This window comes from Columba livia, chromosome 4 (genome assembly GCF_036013475.1).
Source record: "Columba livia isolate bColLiv1 breed racing homer chromosome 4, bColLiv1.pat.W.v2, whole genome shotgun sequence".
In the NCBI taxonomy this organism is placed as follows: Eukaryota; Metazoa; Chordata; class Aves; order Columbiformes; family Columbidae; genus Columba; species Columba livia.
In genome coordinates, this window is record NC_088605.1 from 62,431,572 (window position 1) to 62,457,136 (window position 25,565).

A 25,565-nucleotide genomic window follows, 5' to 3' on the forward strand; every position below is an offset into this window, starting at 1 on the left:
TTAGTGTCTTTGATCTAATCTCTAAAAACTCCTTCTTCCAACTGCATGTGTTATACTATCACTTTTTTTTAACAAAGAAATGTTCTTTCTCCTGCTGTGCGTACATAGTATTTCAAAAGCAATTATGATGAACTTTTCAACTATTCCTGCCTACTGTGCCAATTCTTTGAACTTCACAATTGGCATTTACTCCTTTTTCTATGCAAAAGTGAAATTTAAACACACCGACTGCCTTGCAAGTTGTGATGCAGCATGATTTTTCTCACCAGTTTTGTTCTGAGGCCTATCAAACTGAATAATTTTTTACTTTCATAAGCTATCATATTAACTTTGGAGTGATGCTGCTTGGATCAACATTGAAATTCAATTCAATAGCCTACAATGCAGTAACATAAAAATAATAAAACCTGCTGCTTCCTTGCCTATTTCAACATAAAGGTGTACTGACCAGCTTAGGAGATGTGTTTGAGTTCCGTGCTACAAAAACCTGCACAGCTGAGGAAAAGCTGCAATATGAAATAGAACAGGAAAGAAATCAAAAGTACTTCAGTGGTCTGAGTGCATGACACTAGGGTGGTGAAAGCAATGTAGAATGCATTAAAAGAGGTCTGATATGTGATTTTATTGAAGCTACTGGGGATGTCAGAAGGGGAGCCTTGTGTTTTAAAGAACTCCCAGTTTACCTTTGACACTGCTGCAATAATTTAAAGAAAAAGGTTTCATCCTTGTACTTGAATATGATTTCTGCAGAACCTTGTAAATTCTTCGGATGCATGATCTGTATGCAGAAGCTAGAGGAGGTCCCCTGACATCACTTTCAACAACAAAACAACATTTGTTCAGTATAGATGTTTGGATAGTTGAAATTCATTATCCATCTGTGAAGATGATACTGTAAATCTCTACCAGTAGAGCCTACAGGCTGCAGCCAAATCTTTAAAAGGCCCCCTCTATTAGCATGAAAGGTTAGTGTGTTCTTCTGTAGGTTTCTACATCTATCTTTTATGATGTCAACTGCCATTGAACTGATAAAAGATTAAAAAAGGGAGATTTTATTAGAGTAAGGCATGGGGTAAGATGGAAAGTGTGAGAAGTTTCCATTCATATGCAGTGAAACTTTAGTATCAAAGTGTCACTGCAACCTTTAAAAGGTGATTTTTTTAATAGCTCAGTGTACTTACAGTTCATACGATGAAAGACTTCTCAGAAGTGATCTGCTGTTCCCAGGCCAGATTTTATGCAGGCTGAGCAAAAGAAACTCCTGAAGCTGAGCTCATGCGTCTACTTAATATACTCATCTCCGATCTTGACAATATTGACTTTTTGGCTGCAACGCTGGGTCTGCTTCAGCAACAGACCCAGCAGCTATCAGTTTCCTCTGTTGCCACCAGTAGATACCAGTGCAGTGATGTGGAATTACTACCAAATGCTTCAAACAGTGACATGGGCATCTCCTTTGTTCTTCCCCAGGCAGCTGCCCAGAGGCCATTAATCTGTGACAGGAAAGAGGAGGACTTGGCAGTGATTTGACTTGTACATTGACACAAGGCACATGAACAACTGTTTATTTCCAGAGTCTTCCTGGGTAACTCTGAACATATTCCTCCTTTCATGAAAATGTAGCTGGTTGTGACTGTGAGTCTAGGGAGGGAGAGGAAGTTGCATGTAGCTTTTCCTAAGTGCCCTTCTTTGCTGTCTTGCCTTCCTTATCAAAAGTAAATGTAATTTAAAATTTAAATGATAACATTAGTGAAATATTATTAAAATTAATTTGATTTAAATGAAAATAAAATTGCAAAAAAACTTAAGTTTATATAGGAAAATGCATAATAAAAAATAAACTGCAGAAGTCCTTAGGGAGAAGCACTATCATAACCCTCTTTTTCCTTCTACACCTCCTTTCCCAAATGCCTATATCATGTGCACTCAAATTCATTAAGAGCTCATGCCCTTGAAAGAGTAATAGACTTTTCTGTATGCCAATAAATGCAAAAGCATGCAATTGTAAATGAAGAACCTGATATGCAAAGGTTCAATGAGTTCTTCAAAGAAAAAACTAAGCTGGCTTTAGTCATTATGTATTACTGCTTCTGTGCATGAAAGTGGGTGTATCTATACTATGTTTCCATTCCTATAACTAGACATATTTAACATGAGCAGCTGTAAGTGCAATATTTATATTTTAGTGTTTTGTTTTTTTTTTTTTTTAATCTGCGTATCACAGACTACTACAAATGCAAGCATGAAGTAGTCCTTCTTCATCAGAATTAGTCATAATGATTGAGAAGAGATCTGAATTTTTACATTGCTCCTGCCCCTGTTGTGAGTATCTTATGGATAAGCTGATAGTTTCAGTTTTGAAAGATGTCAGGCCAGCAATTTTTATACCAATGACTAACAGCGGTTGTTCTCTAGTAGCAATTATTTTTATCTTTCACAGTATAAAAAGGCTTGATGTGCCCTTAACTAATCTTCTTGAGATGAAAATCTATTTTTACTTTTGTCTAAAGTTTCAAGTATTTTAAAGAAAAATCCTCTAGCCATCTATTAGTATGAAAAATGCTTTGTCAGAATTCTGGAATATGTTTTGATTACCAATTACCTTATGATTGCATTAATATTGTTATAATTATTTTAAGCCAGATTTAGGGTACTGCCTTTCAAATCCTACTGTAAAACAAACTAAATGTGTGCTACTGTAAGGAAGGCCTGGTATGTGTTTGATGTCACCAAGCCTATCATTCATTGTCCCTATGTAAGGTATTGGCTCAGGATAATGATTTGGACCTAGTTTCAGATATAAGGTACTGTGCATGAAAGTTCATAACTATCTGTGATAGACCACTTTAGGACTGCAATTAAATCATTCCTCTTTGGTTTTGATGATCTGAGCACTTACCTGTCCTAAATGAAATTTCTTTTAAGCAAAGTACAAAATTTACGCTACCATTAGTCAAAATTTAAAAAATAGGTACATTATTTAGTTCAGAAGTATTTTTCTGTTTCAATGTATTTTCAATGCCTTTCCTGTTCCATAAATATTATGGATTTGACTTTAAAGCAACCCAATGCTAAAATATTACTCAGAACAGAAAGAGAAATACAATACTTAAAGCTTGTTATTTAAGAGGAACACTAACTTGAGGCCAGGAGTCATTCAAAAGGCATTAAAAATCCAAGAAAGCGTGAGTAGGAGCTAGATTTGAAAATAAGAGCATTATTCATTTAAGTAATATATCTTAAAAATATTTTTGTTTGTTTGTTTGTTTTTATGTGGCTCATGTGGCAGCCTAAACATGGTAGAGTTAAAACTTAACTGTTACTTTTCTACTGAAGTACGGTGCATAGTGCACAGGACTAATCTGTGTGGAAGTTTCTTGCTTTCTCAAACCAAGCAGGGTCTAAAAGCAGTGACAAGAGTGAAGTTTGAAGTTTATACTCTGCAATTTTTTGTTTAAAACCAACTCTTTGAGGTAGAATGGGGACAGAGTATAAGAAAGGAATTATTTGGGATAATGTCATTAACATAACAATAAATAAATAAAAATGGCCATTTAGATGTTCATTAAAAATCAGTACTTTACAAGAACATGGAAGAACAGCTCTTGCCACACCTCTTGGTATCTCCTAAAATATGAATCACTGATTGCCTGGTCCTTGCTTTTACTAAGTTAATAGGGAAATCTATAGCACGTCATACAATACTAGTTATTGAACCAGGGTGTGTGAAGAGGGCAGGGAATGGGATATGGTACCCTGGTGGAATTTTCCTCAAAGTACAGAGTTGCTCTTGGTTGCTTGCCATTGGAAGGAGGGCACTGGCCTGTGTTTGTCTGAAGGGAAGCAAATTAGGCCTTTCTAGTTTTGCCCTGCTCCCTTAATTATGCTATACGATGCTGGTACTCCAGGGGCGGTTGCACAGACTCTATTTTATTTAAATTTGCTACCTTAAATTCACCCCAATCCGCCTTGCTGCAAAGGTTTGAATAGACTCAGTATTGTTATAAGAAGAGCTTACAACCAAGGGATAAGACATGAGGTCCCGTCTACGCTTAGCTGTGTGTATGGCATCTAATCAAGATCCATGGGTATGTCTAGGTATTAGAATTATGGTATCATTGGATATTGTGAACCACCACCTTCTGGTGGATTCTGTCTCTCCTTCAAGTCTCCCCTTCCTTTAAACATACTTGAATATTTAAATTTACTACCAGCAGCCTCCTGTTTAATCATGAGGAGATAGGCAGTCTAAAGCTCTGCCAGGAAATCCATCTCCCATGTGAACTGCTGAGGGAATGAAAGACTTGGCTCTCATTTTGTCAATGCTGTTTATTATATGAACGCAATACTGTTCGCTTCAACAGACTGATGAAGGATAATCCTTAGTCTCCTAGCACAGTAAATTTCCTGATTTAGGGAGTGGGAGTAAGAAAAAAAATCCACCCTGATCTGAGACCTGCAGTTAAATGTATTCTTGTGCAGGAAAAAATATATTTTTCTTCCTTATAGTCTTTAATTTTGACCATCTTAATACTAGCTAAGAAGTCCTTTCTTGTTTGAAACACATACAGGATTTGGGGTTTTATTTTTAAAATGTTCAAATGTTCTTCATAACTTTTAAGCTTCTGTTCTCCTCTCTGTCTCAGTTATGCTAACAATAGCATTGAATTCAGTTTATTATTCTCTCATTTTAGGATTTTTTGATGAATAGACATTTTCCTGAGGAAGAAACCTAAGATATACCAATCAACTCCACTGTTGAGCCCTATATGTCTCTCTCTTTCCCTAAATGAAGTAAATGGTAAGCTTTACATGTCAGAAGGCAGTTGGATCATAATTGCATCAAAATGTGCCATTTTCATGAAACAAACTAATTTTACTTGTTTACTCTGAAACATTTACTCAGACTTAAGAAGATCTATTATTTGTAGCTGTGTCAAACTTCACCTGCTATAACAGAAAAGTCTAAAATCAGAATTTGATAGTTTATTTTAAGCCATGTTACAGGTAACTGCTCTGCGAGTGGTCTGGGATATCAGTTTTGTTTTTAGCATCTTAAATTATATAGCTAATCGGTTCTTATTATTTAAATATCACGACACAGATTATCATCAGTTGCTGTCTCATTAATACACCTGGTTTGATACACAATGATATCTGTGCAGTCATCTTCTGTCTTCATATGAGATTCAAAGCTACATAATGGTCTTCGATGAAGGGGATGAAACCCACTACTAAAAGAATAACACTTAGAGAAACTGTCACTCTGATTTGGTGACCTTTATTTCAAGTGCTCTTTGATATCCGAAGATTGATGCTGCGTTGGGGAGGACAGAGGTAGGGTTTGCTTTAGACATTTTTGTTTGCATCATTATATTCTTGGTTTCTTTACAGTATTGAAAAGTTGGTGGATATCAAATTCTTGGCTCTCAAATCAAATACACGAACTACAAGTGTGAGAAAATGAGGCAGGAGCTGAAAACGCTTCCCCACAGGCCTGTGCCCAACAGAGGTTTGGCAAAGAAATAATTACAATCTATGAAAATAACTTTGTGAAGTACTGCTATTCTGAATAAAATACTTTCTTGTACAGTGCTAGAAACCATGTAGTTTGGGTTTACTTTTTGACCTGCTTAGCTATGTTTGCATAACTCTTTTTCTGAACTTAAAGAAAAAGGTACTAATCTCCACTCATAGCAGATATGATAAATCAGAAGATATCTAGTAGACTAGTTTGGAGAACTGTCTTAGAAGTTTTTTTAATTTGTTTTACTGTTCTACTGGAACTATTAAATGATTACACCCATCCTCTAAGAATACTAAAACCATTCTGAGTCTAGAACTGCCTTTTGACATAGCTGCTCTTTGAGGTGTAAATGAATAAATCTCAGCCTTGGCTACTGACAACTTTTCCTGTAGGTAAAACTGCATGACTAAATTCCTGAAATACGGGGAGCAGATAGCACAGTCTTACATACTTAGGAAAAAAAGATTTAAGTTTTCCCTTAAAACTGAAAGCATGTGTTTCCATGTCTTGGAAAGCATTAAAACAGTGGAAAGTATGATCACACACACAGGTTTTTAGGGCAACTTTTGGAGAAAATTTCACAGCTCAAATGGAGCCTTGGAGAGTTGCAATCCTTTCGCAGAAAAGGGCTGACATATTCATAGAATAAGACAAGAACTATTCCTTGTTAAACAGAGCAAGAGCAAAGAAATGAAGTGTTCTCTGATACCACTGTGTAAGTTGTCACTGCACTATGCTTCAAGGAATGACAGGAATTGAATGTAAGGAGAAAATTGGAGGAGCTAGGGATGGCAGACCATAAGAATTGTGCATGAAGTGAAAATTGAATGACTGATTTGGATGAACAGGGAAAAAATTCTCTTTCTAACGTAATGCATTAAAGGAGAAAAAAAATCTGAAGTGTGACTGTGGGCCGTGAGGCTTTTCAGGAGGCATAGCTGCTATGACCTGTTTTATCCTTTACTCAATCCAAACTTTAAAACAAAATATTTTAAAATGGTGTCCTATATGTCTTAGCATCAAGGTGAAAGTAGAGGATGGATATTCTTGCTGTTATCCTGGCAGCTCTACTTGTTACAGCTCTGACTGTGTTTTCGTGTTAGATGACTATTTTGAGACTGCAAAGCAATGTGGAATGTAGAGATAGCTTTCCTTTTGCATAAAATTTTAAGCCAAGAACTGGAGACAAAATTTGAAAATAACAGGCCACTCCAAAATTGGAAGAATAAAGAGAGACTATCAGGTCATCTTTCATTATTTTGTCAGAATGACAAATAACTATGTAGGAGGTTGGGTGTTCTTTCTGTGTGTGGGTTTGTTTGTTTGTTTGTTTGTTTTTCTTGTTTTCTTTTGCTTCTGAAATTAAGAAATACAACTTAGACTGCTTTTTCAAGTGTATCATATTTACTTCTGCTCTTTCTTGTGTGTCAAAACTAAAATTACATTGAACAAGATATTTTGTCATGAGCTAATGACCTGGATAACCTTAATAAGAAGTGGTAGCAGTTTAATAAAAATAAATGGTCCTTATTCTCTGATCTCTAAATGACTGGAGGGAGCAGAGATTGCCATTTCAGTGCAATTCCTACATAAACTAAAAGTGGGAAAAAAATAGTAAAACTAAAGCAACTTATAGTTCACCTTAGAGAAAATATTTGTCAAGGCAGCATCAAAGTCTGCAGTGTCATGAACTGACACTGAGAGAGATTCCTCCTGAGAGTGGTATTATATTTAAAATGTCTTTTCTCCTTCATGCTCTCTTTGAAATACTTTACTCTCATAAAAGCTATAGATCCATATTTCATTCCAGGGACACACAACCTGATGTCCATCAAAAGTTTCCATTTCATAGATCAAAAGTAGAAGTTTTGTAACAGGACACCTTGTCTATTTTTCTGTATTTGTGAGACTTTAGTTTTCCTTTAGCTCTTTACATCCTGTGTTTTGGTTACAGGCAGTCTGGAGCAAGGACCCAGTTTTGCCTCTCAGTTGCCCCCTGCTTGGCTGGTGTCATGCTGGAGGTAGACCTGTCATCCTCTGAGTGCGTGCGTGTAGGATCAATGTGACTTCAGAAGGTTCTGGAGCTGTGCTAAGAAAGGCTTATCCACTTTTATGGCTTCCAAAGAGACATTGTATGTGTGTCTATGTGTATTTTTATATATGTATGTGCATGTGGTGTGAAGATGACTAAAAATGCATTTGCATTTTTTGCAGTACATTTATATACTTGAGAGAAGCTGGGATATGGATAACTGAAAATGCCCAGACTTTTGACAGCCTCGTCCTTGTTAACTGCCCAGCCTGCAGAGGTGGACAGCAGTCAAGGCACGGTATATTGTTTTGTGACACTAGGTTATCCTTTGGTACTCTCCCGTTCGTTCTGTCACGGGCAGTGAGGCATCTCCCTGAGCACAGGAGGAAAAGAGGTGCTGGGTCACAGCTCTGGCTCCTGCTGCCCTCCACCCCACAAGGGGGGATCCCCTGCAGCACTGTCTCACCAGAGGTTGCCTGGGTACTGCTTTTCTGCATCTGTGTCATCTCTCTGCCACATATATCTTCTGTCTTCCTAATGCACAGAATAATTTCCAATTAGAGTCTCTGACCCTCGTTAGTTGATTTCCTCAGCAGATCACACTTGGGAGAGTTTGGGAACGCTTGCACTTGCAGTGGACTTTATTAAAGATGAATTAATACAGCTGAATTGAGTTTCAGTGAGTTCCAGTTTCAATCTGAAGCACTGTGTTTTGGCACTACATAGAAGAATCAGTTTATTTTAATGCTCACTAAAGCTAAACTAAGACAATGTCTAGGTCTTTTGCTCAGAAGATACAGATTACATGGAAAAAGGTAATAAACCAGTAGAGATTTTACATCTCTCCATGAAAATTTTAGCATCGTAAGAATGCATTTGAAATTTATAAAGTTTAGAAGCTTTGCATACACAAATGCTCCGAAACACACCCCCTTCCTTTTCAAGAGCATTCTGTCTCATTCATTTTCTTAATACTCAGGTTGGTTATTTATTCTGGGAAATCTCATTTATGTGACTTTCTGTTGCTGTGAACTAGCAGTTAGTCAAAGTTTGCTAGAATTTCATGACCAGCTTTGAATAGGATTTCAGTTTTTAAACATGTAAATGCCTGGATTTAGCATTGAGATTTTTGTCTCAATTCCATCACACAGTTCTTTTTTTCATAGTGACCAAGATCAGATGTTCATCAAGAAAGCCAGAAGGCTTTTGAAAACAGGTAAGACTTGTTCTTTCTGGTGACTAAATTTGCATGACTTTGATTATTTTTTTTAGGCCTTTGCATTTAAATCCAAATCCACTTCTCAAATTCAAACTTTGCCCCTCTAATTGGAATTTGGATCAGACAGCAGGTGTGTTGCTGTCTTTAAAATTAGTATTTATGCATAAAACCATTTTCACCTTTGTATTTTAATTAAAACATAGTTTTGAATAAAGCATTTTTCCCCTTCGTGAGGCTGCATATTGAAAAAGAATAAACAGAGGCACCACCATTTTCAATCAGTTTCTTCCACAGAAACTGGTTTGTGAACTTTAACTACTGAGTTAAAGAAAATGCACTACATACTACATTTCCTTTTCCTTTTTTCCTTTTTCTTTTTTCCTTTTCAATTTTTTTCTTTTCCTTTTTCCTTTTTTCCTTTTTTCCTTTTTTCCTTTTTTCCTTTTTTCCTTTTTTCCTTTTTTCCTTTTTTCTTTTTTTCTCTTTCTTTTTTCTTTTTTTTCTTTTTTTTCTTTCTTTTTTTTCTTTTTTCTTCTTTCCCTTTTCCTTTTCCTTTTCCTTTTCCTTTTCCTTTTCCTTTTCCTTTTCCTTTCTTCCTTTCTTCCTTTCTTCCTTTCTTCCTTTTTTCCTTTATCTTTTTTTTTTTTTTTTCTTTTTTCCACTTTTCCTTTCCGCTTTTCCCTTTCTCTTTCCCCTTTCCCTTTTCCTACAAGGAATATCTTGGTCTGACTCGTGTTAACTTCTCCCAGGAAGTCTGCAGCTGTGGATTTACTTATAGATGTGTGTGGCTTCCTAACAACCACTGCCTGAAATACACAGCAATTTATAGTGGCCTGCAATGACTTTTTGAATGGTGTGTTAGTTAAACCATCTGAAGAGTAGGTGTTCATGCAAGCCAGTAATGTACAGTGTGTTGCCAGTTCTGGTTTTAGGGGAATTATTCTTGCAGTTTGACATATCACTGTGCCTGCTTTTTATTTTACTGTAATTTTATAACCAGATTTTAAAAAAAGAGAAACATTTTGGCACAAGTAAGTTTTGTGCCTGTGATTGCTGTAGGTATCTACCTGTTTTTTAGACAGTGGCCCTCTGTTAAAAGCAGTATTGGAAACACTGATCTAAATTACTGAAGTTCTTTCTTTTGGTTAAAGTAGGCTTTACACTGTCACTTCATTTTATCAGCTTCATTTGAGTACTCTAGGCTGACCAGAGAGGCTGCTACTGAAATGCACAGTGTCTGTGTGCAGCTCTATACTGCACAGTATGTTGCTGTTGGGAGTCTTTTTGCTAGAAGGAAGAAGGCAATTTCGTGGAGTTCTAAACTGAGTTGACTATCTTGCTTCCAGTATCTCTAGATCACCTAGAGCAACGTGGAGAGTTTTGTGGCTGAAGCACTCAGAGGTAGATTATCAACTTCTAAATTATATCCTTACTTCTGAGAGCCCCAGGTGCCTTTGGAGACTTTATAATCAGTTATCTAACTTGAACTCCACTTACTGTCTTTAGAATGGTCTTTCCTTTTCTATTCAAAGGTTTTATAAGATAAGAATTGAGATAGAGATAAGAAACAGAGAGATATAAGGGCTTTAATTGGTAGCTAGTTTCTAGTGTTCTGTATTTCTGTGTGTATTTATAATGAGGTCTTTTCAGTCTCGTAATTCTTACTAAGGGCAAAATTTACTCCCCTCTTCCTCCTACTCCCACTCTCTGCCAGAAAGTCAGGGTAAAGTGACTCCACAATCTTGAAATATAGTAAAATGAGAAAATGACTGCTTATCCAATAACACCTGCTCTGCAGACAGTTCAAAATATTTGTTGTATCAGAATAAACCGATGACTGAGTGCTGGCAAAGAGCTCAAGCTACAAATGTGGCTAGGTCCCATAACTCTTTGACACTGCATTGTCTATTGAAATTTGGATACCAGAGTTGCTAAGTAACCTCACACAGTGTGCTGGAAGGTGTGTAAGAGTGTGATACAGAGGCAATAGCAGGCTGGGTGGGAAAACGTCAGAAGGTAACCATTAGGGAAAGTTGAAGTGAGAAGTCACGGTCCAACTTCTGAGCATACTGCTCCCAGCTACGCTGGAGGTTCCTGACAAAAAAGTGCCTCCTGGACTTCATGCCAGATTATCCCATTTTTCATCACAAAACTCATCTGCATCCATGGTCTAATATCTCCCTGGAATTTATTAAAAAATCAGTCTTAGTTGGTGCAGAATTTAAAATGTTTTACTTCCACTAAGAATATGCCAACACCACAGTCTGTGGTATTCCAGGAACCATCTACCTCGATTACTTCTTCTAAAACTATTTTTAATCCCTAATCAAAGATCAATTATGCCAGGTTTTGGGCCATGAAGACTGTGGAGGGGAGAAAAGGAAGAGAAAGTTCCTACAGCGCCACCAAAGACATGGGAATCACAGAATCACAGAATGTTAGGGATTGGAAGGGACCTCAAAAGATTATCTAGTTCAATCCCCCTGCCAGAGCAGAAACACCTAGATGAAGCTACACATGAATGTGTCCAGGTGGGTTTTGAATGTCTCCAGAGAAGGAGACTCCACAACCCCACTGGGCAGCCTGTTCCAGTGTTCTGTTACCCTCACTGAGAAGTTTCTTCTCAAATTTCAGTGGAAATTCTTGTGTTCCAGTTTGAACCCATTGCCCCTTGTCTTACCAAGATTAGGTACAATCAGCACTGTGATTTATAGTTGGGATTGAGCAGGAGAGATGCTGGGGTCAGTTCTGAACCACCACACCAAGGCTGCGAAGCTGCTGTGTACCGTCATCTCTTAGCAGAGGGGATGTACTTTGCCAAAGTATTTCTTGCATCTCACAGATGGTGTCTTTGTACCTGTCCTGGCACCTAACAAATGGTATCTGTCAGTATTTAGCTACAGTGTTGTTCTTTAACTTTTTTGTCTCTGCCATATCCCAAGTTTTGTTTAGATTTGCTAAGGAGGGTGCTTCCCAATTCTTTTGTTTTGTCTTTCACCTGGACCTGTGTCCAAAATTCAGGTCTGGTTTGAGGCTGGACCTCTACTTTGGAACCAACAGGCTAATGGAAAATTAAATGTAAATTTAATTCTGATCGGAGCAGAACAGGCGGGTTCCTCTCTGACTGCCTCTTTCATGCGGAGCTCGGGCTGAGCTTTCAGTGTCCGTAACAACAACTTTCCCTGCGAATGGTGTCCTAATTCTGTCTAAAACTGTCCTGGGGGACACTGACAGCTCCTCTGAGTTCTCTTTGGTATTTCTCTTCATCTGTTCCATTTATCTAAAATTCATTTCGTGATGCCAGTCTGTTGCAAATACAGTTTCGACGAGTTATTTGAGTATTAGCTACCATTTGAACAGTTACAACCCAGCACTTCATGGGTTACTACTGAAGTTGTTGAAGTACTCAAAAAGTCATTCAAGCTTTTACATAAATATTCAGGGGATATTTTTGTCCTTACCATATTCTATATAGTTCTCTAACACTTCACTGATATGAAGTAAAAAAAATATCTGATCATCGGTTTGTTTTCAGGTGACTAGAGGATACATATCCATTTCTTTTCCTTCCTTTATTCCCTGTTCTGAAAGCTTCAGAATTGGAGAAATCCTGTTTTGTCAGAGCATGCCTGTGGCCTGAGAATTGAGCTGTCATTATCAGGAGTTAAAAATCCCTGTCCTAGAGAAAGACATTTCATATTTCAGCGAAATTTTCAGCGTGATTCTCCAGTATTCAATAGAGTTCTTGAAGCACTGGCATTTTAGGACAGCTTTTTTCACCTCCACATTTCCTCATGGTTTGTGTGTTAGGAAATCTAGCATGATAAGATATTTTGAGAACACCTATCAGATAGATCTGTGCTAGGTGGAGACAAGGTGATAGATAAATCTTGCTACCTCTATCCCTGGAGCTGTGAACATACTAGTCTTGAAATCAAGTGTGTTTTTATGTGGCTTGTGGTGGAAACAGTGATAGCTAAGGGGTTTTAAGGCAGCTGATGAAAACTGGCTGCTTTGATATCGTTGAATCTCAGTGATACACCTGCAGAGTTCTTTCTTTGCCTGAAATTCTCTTGTGATCTATCCCAAAAGTGAGATTATGCTGGAAATACTTTCTTGCTGTTGTTTTGTTAATGATATTTCTAGTTTCAGTTGAACGTTAGCATTCTTACGATACGTAGAGAGATCTATTCAGGGGATTTATTCCAAATTGACACTTAAATCTGACTTCACACATCAGATTATTTAATATAGCTACCTATGAGAAACAATTAGATGCAATTTCATAACTTTATAGGAGTTATTTATTACCCAGTATAAATACAGAAGCCATTTGCTGTCATTTTCTCAGTGCTCAATAACTGCGAACTTGCACTTCTGTGTGAAAATAAACATGATTTTATTTTCCATTTCCATTTCTTTAATATTTCTAATATTTAGTGTCTCCATCTTTTTTATCTAAATATTTGGAACATATAGCAAAATATAGTCCCTGTTCAAAAAGGCAAATACATCAAAGAGACAGAATACTAGTTATGGAAGAAACTACTCTCATCTTTGGAATAAGTGGCAATTGCAGATTATTATCTGCTTAACCATTGTCAAATTTTTGTAAACATCATATCAGAGATGAGTTTTAAGAGTAATTTGAAGAGGACAGCTGTTGCTTTGTGAATAATCATGTTTTTGGTTGTTGTAAATGCTACAAATGATAACATTACTGAAAAAAGAGATGGAACATATCACTTGGTTGCTCATCCTTTTAGTGCTTTCCTTCTGTCAAAGCCCAAGTCCCCAAAGTATGCTTTTGGGGAACATATGTTGTCTGCCAAAACTCATTTGAAATCTGAAAGCAGAATAATGTTTTGCTTAACTTTGTTTTTCAAATGTAAAACATTTACATTTAGGCTGAAATGCTCCTTGTAACTAAAGGATACTGTAACTGTATATCATTAGGGTTTGTTTTTTTTTTTCCAAAGAATTTCAGCTGGTTTAGAATTTGTCTATAAAGGCTATTTTTAAAGGCCTATTTTTAAGCTATAAAGATGTGCTTTCTCAAATTACTTAAAAAAACTTAACTGACTAGTATAGAAATACCTGACCAAGAATTTTAGAAGTATTTCTGCCTTACAATAAAAATAAGAGCTTAGGAGGGTGATTTCTTCTCCAGCTAATCCTTGAAAGTATTTCATTACATCAAAAAAAGTTCTTTCTGGATGGAAATAACAGAAAATTCTAAATGGGCAAACGCTCTGCACAAGAGCTGCTGTGAGGGCTATAGAAATTCACATTCTGCCGCCACCTTCCTGAAATGTTTAACAAATTGAGTCAATAGTTTGTTAATAATATTTTCACATTCTGCAGGCCCGAAGCAGAGGGTCTCGGGGCAGCAGAGACATGCAACCTACCAACAGTGCAGATACGATGTGTTCCTGCCAGCTGTATTACCCACGAGGGAGACTCAACCCAGTTCTTGGCTAATTGTATAATACAAAAATCCTTTCAGGATAATGTACTAAAAAGATAGCTCACATGGAGAGCTCTATCTATGGCTAGACTACTCCTGATAACTGAGAAAGGATAATTATATTTTTTCTTTCTCTCTGTCTGCATGCAGTTTATCTTGCAGATTCCTGTCTTTGGAGTACCTTCCTTGCTCCAAGAGTCAACACAGGAACAAAGGTAGTAGATTATAGCTTCCCATCACAGACCACCATTTTATTTCCATTAACTTCAGGAGACATGCCACCCCAAAAAGCTCCTCACCTAGGTTTATTTGCAAAAAAGTCCAGAAATCTTTCTCAGGTTGTCTGAATCGTCACTTGCTTTTGAGGTTATGTACTATTGGCTTCAATAGGAGGACGATTTCACTTGCTCAGATTTGTCCTTTCAGAAAGCGTGCTAAATTAAAACTTATTTATGTATTAACATATATATATATATATATATATAAAATATCTGTACATAAAACCTTATACATATTATAGTGTGTTTTGTAATACTTTGAGTGAGCCTGGATGAATGAACTACTTCTGAATATGGGCAGAAAACACTCAGTTGATTATATAAACTGCTTCAGGAAAGGTGTCCAGGGCAAGTGAGAGCACTGAATACTTTCAGTAACTTACAGCACTGCTAAGATGCCAGAAATGTAAATAGTATCAGTATATCCAAGCTGAGAACAGCTACTCTTCTTTATTCATTTACTACTCTGTACTGCAGGAAGCCAGCTTACGCATTTTCATAGCAGAGCATGCAACTGCGTTACTGCACAGAAAGATACAAAACCCTCAAGGGTGCAGAATTAGGGGGAAGAGAAAGAAAATATTTTGCTGAAAGTATCTGTGGGTAGCGAGGTGTCCTGCAGTAAGATCAGCAGGTTTGCTTTCATAATGGGCATGAAGTTTTAGAATACTTCCAGTAGTCTTCAGTCATGCCTGAACATGAGCTGCTCAACTCAGTGGTAAGGAAAATCCAACGCTTACATCCCATGGTTTTTGGTGCCTCCCGAGTCTAGTTATAGTAATTAATCTAAGTTCATTACTTTGTTTTGTTACATATTTGCAAACAACATGTAATTTCAAACTACTGTCTGTCTTACAGGGTTTTTCAACAGATTGACACTTCACAGTTTTAAACACTTCCAATCCAAATACCTGATATAGTACAAAAATGCCTAATGTACAAGCTAATGAAGCTTGGCTTTCACAAGGCAGTTTGAAGTGCCAACAGGTTTATGAAACAAGCTACTGGTACAATAAATAACATTTTAATCACCTGCTACTCATTTGTTAACTTTGGGCTGAAACTAAACTTCTAAACTACAATATATGCATTATACACAGCTACCTCTGAAGTATTTAATTACATTTAAAATAGGAAATTTAAAAGTTTCTTTGTGTTCAGAGAGGTCAGATAATGGAAACAGAGACACTTGTAATAACAATCTGTTCCTTTCTGAGAGATCCTCTGTCCTCACTGGTGAGACTTACAATGCTGTAATGCTGCAATTTCATCATTATTTTGTAATCTTCTTAAATGAGTGTCTCATATTAGTGCAGGCAATCACAATAACTGTTTGAATAGGATTTGCTGCTGAGCAAAGATACTTGTGTTGCAAAAGCAACTAGACAAGCAAATACACAATACACAAGCAAAAAAACCATTGCGCAAAGGTGTTGACTTTCCCACCAGGTCTAGAATGAGTCCTGAGAAGGGAATTTAGTTATGACTTCAGCCATGCTAACAGGATGCCAGCAGATTGTCAAAAAAGGAAATAATACTCTAATAACAGCTTAAGGCATGCTCAGAAACAAAGGAGACTTGTAACCACAACACTTATTTAATGTGGAATACTGTCGTGTTTGTGTAGAGTAAAACATAAACTTGCCTCCTTCAGAAATTTACTCATCTTTGCAATGCATCCTGCTCCTGTGGTTTTGCATGGGGTGAAGCTCTTGTCTGCATGGTGGACAACGCTTTCTACTCCATCACTGTGTCCCAGCGAGGAGATGTTCAGCACCTTCCCCACCTGCAGAGTTGAATGTTGAGGTGATGGAGGCAAAAAGAAATGATCCCAGCAGATCACACCTGTTTGCATTTGAAAACACTTGTCTTGCAAACAACCTGATAACTTTTGTTCTTTTTAAGTCAGTTTGCCTCAAAACCAACTTTTCATTAAGCATTATTTATCTATGTTACAGTCTACTTGTTCTTTCAAATAAATAATGGCTGCGCATTTGGTATATGTATTGTCCTGTTGAAGTCTTTGAGGCGGTTCATGTTGGTAAAGTTATGTATACAGTTCCATAGTTAGAGAGTATGAAAATGATATTAAATGACAAAGGTTTTTGGTTAATAGAGATTTATTAAACAGCACAGGCCTAGCTTGATTTTTAAAGGGGTCCTGTGTGTGTTTTTTGGGATTTTTTTGGTGTTTTGTTTTATTTTGTTTTGTTTTTTTTTTCAGAAGAATATAGCAATAATATCAACATATGACTGTTGTATCACACTTCTCAGTTTAGTTTCGTCTTCAGACTCGGACTAGAAAAATATTGCTGCTTGTTATTTCTTCACCTATATGCAGCATGCTTAATTCTGCTTTTTTTTGGTCAGGGATTTTGATCTATGATCCTATGTCCCTTGACTGAGTTGTGCTTCAGGCTGTTGGCCTTGGGCCTAATTGTGCTTCTGGTTTCAGTATTCTTTGTAATATCTGCCTGGAGGGTTCTCCCATTTAAAAAACAAGATCATAGCTCCTGTACAAATAACAATTTAAATGACATAGTACTGGTGTTTCTTTTGGTCTATTTGAATCCCAGGCTCCTACGAGCACATACCTTATTTGCAGATTTTTGAAGTGGTGTGAAGAAAAAGTGGGAATTGTTGTAATTCCTTTTATGTTCTTCAGAGTCTTGTAGATGTCCCATAGTTATCAAAATTACAACCCTTCCCTCCCTGCAAATTCTGCTCAAAGCACAATTCTGTATTTCTTCTTCTCCATAAAAGTTTTTTTTTCATGCTTGGTATTTTTAAGTTGGTGTTTCTTCAGACTTCATTTTGAATTTATTTTTATGTATGAAATAAGATGCAAAGCAAGTGAAATGGTAAAGAAAAATTACAGTTTTCTCCAAAACACCACTAAAAATATGATGAAATATTTTATCTTAATCTTTATAAATATGAAAATATGTACTGATTTCAGACAAAAAGTTAATGTGCACAAATAATTATTGCATTCAAATATTTTTCTCCCGGTGTACTTATCAGTTGTAATTAATGTTGCAAAACTGTGTTGCATTGGACCTGCAGTGTTTGGAGGATGTTTATGTACCAACAACTGATGACAGATTTGGAAATGTCATTGCCCTACCCCTGTACCTGTGTAGGCAGACTGTTCTGGTGTAACAATGTAAGACAAAGCTAGAAGGATTACATCATCAGACTGTACTGTCACTTGCTGATAAAGTCAAAGCTGCAACATGATGCTCCTAGCACTACTAAAAGCTGATTAACTCCTTTTTGGATATCACAGGACACATAGTGGTGACTCAGCCAGAGGTTGCATCTTAGCAGAGTAACAAAAAAAATTGTTCGAAAGAAACAAGTTTTTTTCTCATTTTCAACCCTTAGAAGTAAAATTGAAGGGATTTTTTATGTAATCCATAAGTTCCTCTCACCAAGAGCGGTTTCTGTTAATTTTTCAAAGACACTTCAAGCAACAGCTAAAATGAGGAAAATGAAAATTTACAGGGAGATTGCTTACTTTGTAGGCAGTTTCACTTGCTAAAGTAGCTGCTTTTTCAGTAGCTAAAATGTAGCTAAAAAATAAGATGTGTGCATTTTTTCTTTATAAATGCAGGAAAGAGGACAAGGCTTTTAGCTAAGGATTTTCATTATTTGAGGATCATGTCATGAAAGCACTTTCCTCAATCAAGTAGTCAGTTTGCCAGTTAACTGTTGTACTCTCAGAAAAGACAGGAAAAAAAGTCATTGGGTAGTTTTAAAGATGATGTATGACAAATCTTGTTATGTTCCAAAACTGGGTACTAGAAGGTTTGTTTCTGTAAAGATAGATACAGATACATCATTGGCTTTATGTATAGTATCTCATCCTGATTTTCACAGTTAAAATGAAGCATCTTTATGAGCACATATGTGGAATTAAAAAAAAAAATAAAATTAGAAACTTAAAGGGTGTTAAAGGTATCTTCATACTTGACTGATACATATTTCAGTTCTGCTACTGGCTCTGTAGGGGTAAACAGCATGTATAACTTCTGCAAATTGATGGAGACATCCTTATGCAGGACATACAGAAAAAGCAGCTCATTTTTCCACTTGCAGATGTAAGAGGACTCAAGTCTGTTGGGAGAGGTGAGTGTGAGGACAGTACACGGGAGGATGTGGAATAACTGGAGTTCTTATGGTTGATGCAGTGAAACTCCTCCAGCAATTGCTGAAGACCAACAACTCTGAACCAATATGAGAAATGGGGCAGGGATGCAGAAAAAAGCTCTGTTTTGTGTTAATGTAAGTACTGAAGATTTTAATTTTACCTTTGAAGACAAAAGATTATTGAGTATTAAAGTTCTTTTAGGCTGATCTCTTTCCACATTTTCTCTGCTCCCTCTCCGTATTTACATCTGACATTACAGCTCTCCACAATTATTTATTAAAAAAACCAAAAAACTTTATAAGCTGAGAGCTTGCAGACGCACTTAAGATACTTAATTTTCACATATGAAAGTCTGGGAAATTCAGTAGGTAGAGAAGGGGTGAAGATTGGTTATTTGTTATTTCACAGCTGGAAATACACGTTTTCAGAGAGAGAGCAAGCATTGACAAGAAACAAACTACAATCCTATTTGACTGTGAGAAGGCAATAGGTAATCACTGCTAAGTCTAAACAATATGATTATCAGTGCATTTAAGCAAGAATGTCTCAGTTCATTTTCAGCTTTTGAGATGGAATGTGTGGCAGATTTAAGGGAATAAGAGGGCACAGAGAGAGAATATAAGGGCAGCCTGAAATTAACAGCTGAAATTACATTTTTAAAAAGCAGGTTGCTGAGAGAACATTGATTTTTAGCTCAGAGTAGTAATTTCAAACAGTTGAAAAATGATTTCTTTAATAAACCTTCAGCTCTCGGTTTGATTTAGAACATGCAAATAGATGTGAAGAAGTGGTTACCATTAAAAATGGCAGAAAATTCTGAAAAAATACCAGACTCAGTTGAGCAGTTTCCTAAGTTTACATAAAAGCATAACCTAGAAAGTGACTATATTGTAGTTATTTAGCATCTGGAAAGTACAATAAGCTTGCTTTGTTTTATCAAGTTTACTTGTCTTTGTTACAAATACTATTTTACTTTTTTTTTTCAGATATTTTAGCTTGTCTTGTTGCATTTGCCTAACTTTTCATATCAGGAGATATGGGGAAAATGGATATTGCTGCAAAGGGGAATTTTAGATACGTCAAGGTGAAGAGCCAAGTTCTTCATTAAGAAGAGGAGATAGGAAACAGTATGCAAGACTCAGACTCCACTAGAAGGACTTTAGTAGCCTATCTGGTTAATTTCTGTAGCTCAAAAAACCTCCATTAATTGTATGGTTTGTTCTGACTCATACCAGGACATGGAGAGATAATGGTCTCTTTTTAAAAGCCTAAGGAACTGTTGCATATTTTGGTTACCTATAAGACACTTCAGAAGGAAAAAAACTCAATTGGCTTTGAAGAAGTGAAGACAATCACAGCTGAAAATAATGTAACTAAAAGCAAGAGACTTTAGTTAAAAGTATGTGTTCTTATAACAAGGAACAGGTATTATAGTCCCCCATGTTTCAGTTTCATTTGCAAAATCAAACAGAAAGCAGTTTTTTACAAGTTTTTCCAAGAACTGGCAGATTGAAGACATGAAAAATTGGAGCTAGTGACTTACATGGGGAAAGAATTTGCATAAGACATCACCTCCATTCTCCAAAACTCATATTGATTACAAAGTTGTGAAAAGTACATCACCCTATCATAACTGCCAGCACAAATAAAAAATAAAGAAAGAAATATCCAGTGAATAACAACTAAAATTCCACCACTGAACAATCAATGAACGATGTCTACCATTAGGTGATTTATGAAATATTCTTTACTACGCCAGGTCATTAGAAAATGTGAAAATTGTTTTAACTTGGATTTCTTTTCCTGAAATAAATCATACATGCTGTATAGAAAGACCACTTCCTGCTAGGAGTTGAGAGACTAATGAAATACTCAGTCAGAGGTCAGACAGGTAAATTGGTATCTTATAGAGAGTACAACATACTTTTTGCTTTTTCTTGATGGTATTTTAAAAGTCTATTTCAGGAATCTGTAGAAGTACATACATAGTAATGGTGAAGGTATACTTTTATAGATATTTAGTGAGGTAAAGAATAATCATTGGAAAGCAATGGATTCTGGAAAGAGAATGAACATTTTTGGTTTTTAAGTATGCTGAACTATCATTGGCAATGCTACAAAGTATTTTGTTAAAAAAACCCTCCCTAGAACTTACATGAATTTATCTGGAAGCTTTCATAAAGAACAAACAGAATGGAAGTCTGAGGCAAAATAAAGTTGTGCAGAAAAGCTTTTGAAGGAGTCCATTACATCATATAACACTTCACTATTTTACATATTTTCTACAAGCGTCCAATTTTAGCTAATAATTCAGTTCAATCTCCAGGTCAAGCTGATACTAAATCTATTCTGTTTCAGTGCAAAGAAAGACAAAGCAAAAATCCCCTGCTCATCAGCTCCTGTAGGGCTGAAAAAGTTTCAAAGTTCAAAAGTCACTGAGTTTCTTGCGATGCGATAATATATCTGGGAGATATAAAGTAATGAACTCATACATGCCATTACAGGAGGTAATGTTTTCCAAAAGATCATCAGATTTGGACTATTACTTGTAAAGGAAGAGTATAAGGGGAAGTAATTTAGGTAACAAAACAGTTGACACAGGGAAAAAAATGATGAAGTTTAAGGCAATGTAAAGAGTGGCAAACGGTTGGTGGTGGGGTTTTTTTGTTTGTTTGTTTGTTTGTTTTTTGTTTGTTTGTTTTTAAAGGGAAAAACTCCTTATTTTCAGTGAAATTAAGCAGCTAGCAAAAGGAAAGAAACAAAACAGATACTAGAGAGGAAAACAGAGTAAATGAAATGAAACGGGTAGAACAGCAGAAGCACTAATTTATTTATTACAGCATGGCATTTAATTTATTTTTGATTTTCTACTTTAATAAAGTTTTTGATAGATATCTCAACTCTATGGCTGTATATGCCATATAGGAATTCTTTCATGTTATGACAGGGAAACATAAGGATGATTAGGTGGCTTTGGTTCCCAGTGTCATCAGTATGCAATTCAGAAAATGTTTTTTTGACTTAGAGGGATGTGTGGGTGGGGAAGGAGTACTGGTTTCATCATTTCAAAGTCATAAGGTTTCACATCAATACTAGATTTTTCTCTCATCAGCTATACTCACTGTATTTGTTCAGCTTTTTTTTTATTTTTTGCTGATATGTAAAAACACCTGTTGCTTGGAGGTGTTTTGGTCATTTGCATTTTGGAAGCATTTGGCATCCCCTTCTTTGCTCTGTTTGCCATGTAATTTTAGAGTATCTCTATACAAATGAGTGCTCTCAGAAACCATGAGGTTTCTTTGAGATTCTCACAAATCATGTTACCACATGAATAAGATGCTCTTTCTGAGATAGTAACTCCTGCTATGAATTTGGACTTCTGGGATAATTACTAAGTACTTGCATGTGCTGGGATATACACCTGCAAGTGAAAATCCTGGGATTTGCACCTTTCACAGGCAGAAAATCCACTTACATCGTCTTCTCCTTTGCCCGTATCCTGATTTTGTCCTCTAGTGAGGCTGCTCAGAAAACAACCCTTCTCTCTACAAGCTGTTGAGTCATCTGGCAACAAGGAGACATGACAGAGGTGGTTCTCATGCAGGAGAGTTTTCTGTGCAACATAACGGTGGTGGCTTGGGGAGCTGTGCATTAGGGGAGCATCACTACCATTTGCCCCTGACTCCAGCTGACTTAACATTCATTTACCCTTTTCCATAAAAGAAGGTGGCAAGGGAATCCTCCTCAGAAGGGCAAAAAAGCTATTTTAGATGACCAGACAATAAAATGGAAATGGAATGATGGACAGTGTGATCAGTTCCCTGTAGTGTGAATTTATTATCAAAATCTAAGATTTTAAGATAACATTGAATAAGCTAGTTCATAAATAAAATCAGTTAAGCGAGACTGACTAGCTGTTATGCGGTTCTGCAGAAGGATCTGGATACTTCTGTTTTCTCTTGATTTTCTTGGTCCAGGGCCTTCCCTGTCTTTTTATTTGTATTTTTTTAAATTGTGTTCTCCCACTGCTACAACTCAGATTTTTTAGACTTCTAATTGACATGCAACTTTCTTTGTCCAATTGCAGGCTCTGTCATATCCATGACAGCGCTAGCTTTTGTTTCTCATTTATTGTGGTTTTGTCACTAGTTTTTCCTTCTTTCTGCTCTCCTGAGGTCTATCCAGCTGCCTCACTCTTGTTTCCATAGGTGCTGAGTGAGAATGACTGTGGATCCTGCATTCTTCAAGTCAGAGTTGCCCTTTCTCCCTTGGTTTGTGTTTGGCAGCTATCTGGCTGTCTTGGGCCCACATCCCAGAATTGTGAGTTTCTATATGCATATGTAGATATAAATTCAGGCATTTAAGGGATACCAAAATTTATTTGGCTGTTGTATTTTGAGCAGAGGAGACTCATGGTAGTTGAGGAGATGAGGGATTGCAGGAACGTGGTTGCCTTTATTGGTTCCAGGCTCACTTGTCCCCTCCATCTCCCTCCCAACTGTGTAAGTGTGAGTCTTTAGTAGCATTTGTGTCCCCCCCCTTCAGATGGAGCAGTTGGCACGTACACCTGTTATTAAGTACCAAATAGTGGTACTATCCTTATTTGAAGTTTACTATATTATGTGGAAGAATTTACTATATTATGTGGAAGAATTTTCTGTTCAATTAGACTCTAAATAAGACACCAAGCTAGCATTATTCTATTCTATTCTATTCTATTCTATTCTATTCTATTCTATTCTATTCTATTCTATTCTATTCTATTCTTCTGATGTCAGTCAATCAACTGAGGACTCTATATATGTAAGTAATGATTATATACTATATCATGCATGTTAGAAATTTTTGACATATACTATATATATACTAAACATGTGTGATATCTGATACTGCATGTATGTGTTGCTATATGCATCAGATATTACCCTATTTGTTGGTTTGACCCATATCTATTTACACTACAAAGAAAGGGAATTTTTAGTATTGGATACTCTCGGAGCATTTCCACTTGGATTTGAGGCCATGACCAACACCTGACTGGAGCATTTCAGTTTCTTACTCAGGCAGATATGCTGCTTTATGTTATGCGATTCTCTCTACCACCTCCCAGGGCTTCCAGGGGATCATCTCACATGCAGCTCTAATTGCATATTTGTTCCATTTGGAGGGTTCTTAGTTTCCTATGTTTTCTTTCCATGGTTATCTGATTTTGGAAACCAATTTCTAATTCTCAGCCCTCCTGCTTGCCCCTCTCCCACCCCTTTTTTAAAAATTAAATTATAGTTTTAAACTCTACGATGATTAGAAATGAAAAATACTTTTTTCTTTGATTCCTCCTCTCCTTTTCATCTCATCCCTTCTCCTCTTCACCATTCTTACTGTGTAGTTCCTTGTTTTCTGAAAGGAATTAGGCCAAATACTAATGTGCGCTCTATGTAATTTATGTATGCATGTTACAAATTATATTTTCTTTCAGCAATTAATATTTTTCCTTTTTTTTTTTTTTTTCTTTCATAAAGATCAAGAAATAGTGATTAAATTAAAGGAGAGAAACAATATTTAACAATGCTGGAGGCTGATCTTGTACTCTGAAACACTATAAAGGATGATTTAAAGGAAGCATGATATAGAAGAAAAAAAACTTTCTATAGAGAGGTAGAGCAAAGTTGCAGTAGTTTGGGATGTGGAATATATTCACAAGTTGAACAGTGAATTGCTGGAGTTGTTTTTAAAGTTTTTGTGACGAGGCAGGGTTGGGTGTGTCATGGAGAAAACAAATACTTTCAGCTTAGACTCCTCCAAAATGTGTGAAGCCAATTATATGTGAAAAGGTAATAACAGTAAGAAAGAAAACGTGAGAACACATTGCTGGTGTGTCTGTTATGCTAGAGAAGCAAAAGTTTTCTGTTTAATGACAGGCCTTGTCACTTCAAACAAAAGGGTGTGGCTGATTAAAACTCTGAAGATGTTTTACTTGTTTAGTCACAACTATTCCATATTACCATTTTAAAAACTTTTGAAAAAGTTCTTACAGGAACCATTTTCAAAGCACTAAGGATCTCATAATGTGTTCACTGAAGTCAATGTTCAAGCTCCTTGAGGATTAGGAATAGGCTTAAAACCAAAACCAAACCCAAAACAACCGTGAAAAAAATCAGATTTTCTTTCTAGAGCCATTATTAGACTGTTTCATTGTTTATTTTATAAAAATTGATCCAGTCACAATATAATGCACACAATTACTTTGTCAGATTGTGTGAGAGCTTGGCTAATATTTACTAATTTGGTTTTATACTTTATTTTTTATAATCTAGGAAAGTCACTTGAAGTACTTTAAGATGGAATGGCAATTTTATCTATACTTGTACATTTTTTTTGAACTATTAAAAAAAGTTGGCATCTAAATATTCTGTTTCCATCTTATTTTTGCATAATATTACATATGGCAAAAACCTCATGAGTTTAGTCTAATTTAAATAACTGTGAGTTCCTAATGAGAGACTTGTACCTAGATCTTGCTAAGCATTAATGCATAAAGATATGGAATACCTTGCAACTGTGGTGTTATATATAAACCCTTTCTTGTTTTTCTGTGTGTTTGGTATTTGGTTTTTGTTCTACTATTTAAACTGCAGTGTCTGTGCCTAGTTGCTCTTATATTCCAAAGATTCCTGAAGATTTTAGCAGAAAGAAGTTTTTAGTTTCAATCATTGCTCAAAACAAATCTTTGTTAACCCCACTGAGTCTTCTTTGAAATGACCCATCTGCAACTTTTCTCGGTCATGTCCACATTTAAAACAAATCACAGTAAAAATAGGTGTTTACTGTCAACTGGTATGCTGCAAATTAAAGGAAACTGCATTACTCACAGTCTGTTCTGGTGTAAAAT

The 25,565-nt window shown here is 36.3% G+C and overlaps 1 long non-coding RNA gene across 3 annotated transcripts; it reads left to right on the forward strand.

Moving 5' to 3' along the window:
* Window positions 1–1,381: 1,381 nt before the first annotated feature.
* Window positions 1,382–25,153, forward strand: LOC135579392 (uncharacterized). 3 transcript variants are annotated; one of them, XR_010472401.1, is made up of 7 exons: window positions 1,382–1,585; window positions 2,225–2,322; window positions 4,695–4,801; window positions 5,395–5,512; window positions 7,482–8,775; window positions 18,625–18,810; window positions 19,663–25,153. It is a non-coding gene; the product is annotated as an uncharacterized LOC135579392 (long non-coding RNA). The 3 variants fall into 3 exon arrangements; XR_010472400.1 differs by lacking the exon at window positions 1,382–1,585 and having other exon boundaries at window positions 2,130–2,322; XR_010472402.1 differs by lacking the exons at window positions 1,382–1,585; window positions 2,225–2,322 and adding an exon at window positions 3,825–4,088.
* The last annotated feature ends 412 nt before the right edge of the window (window positions 25,154–25,565 follow it).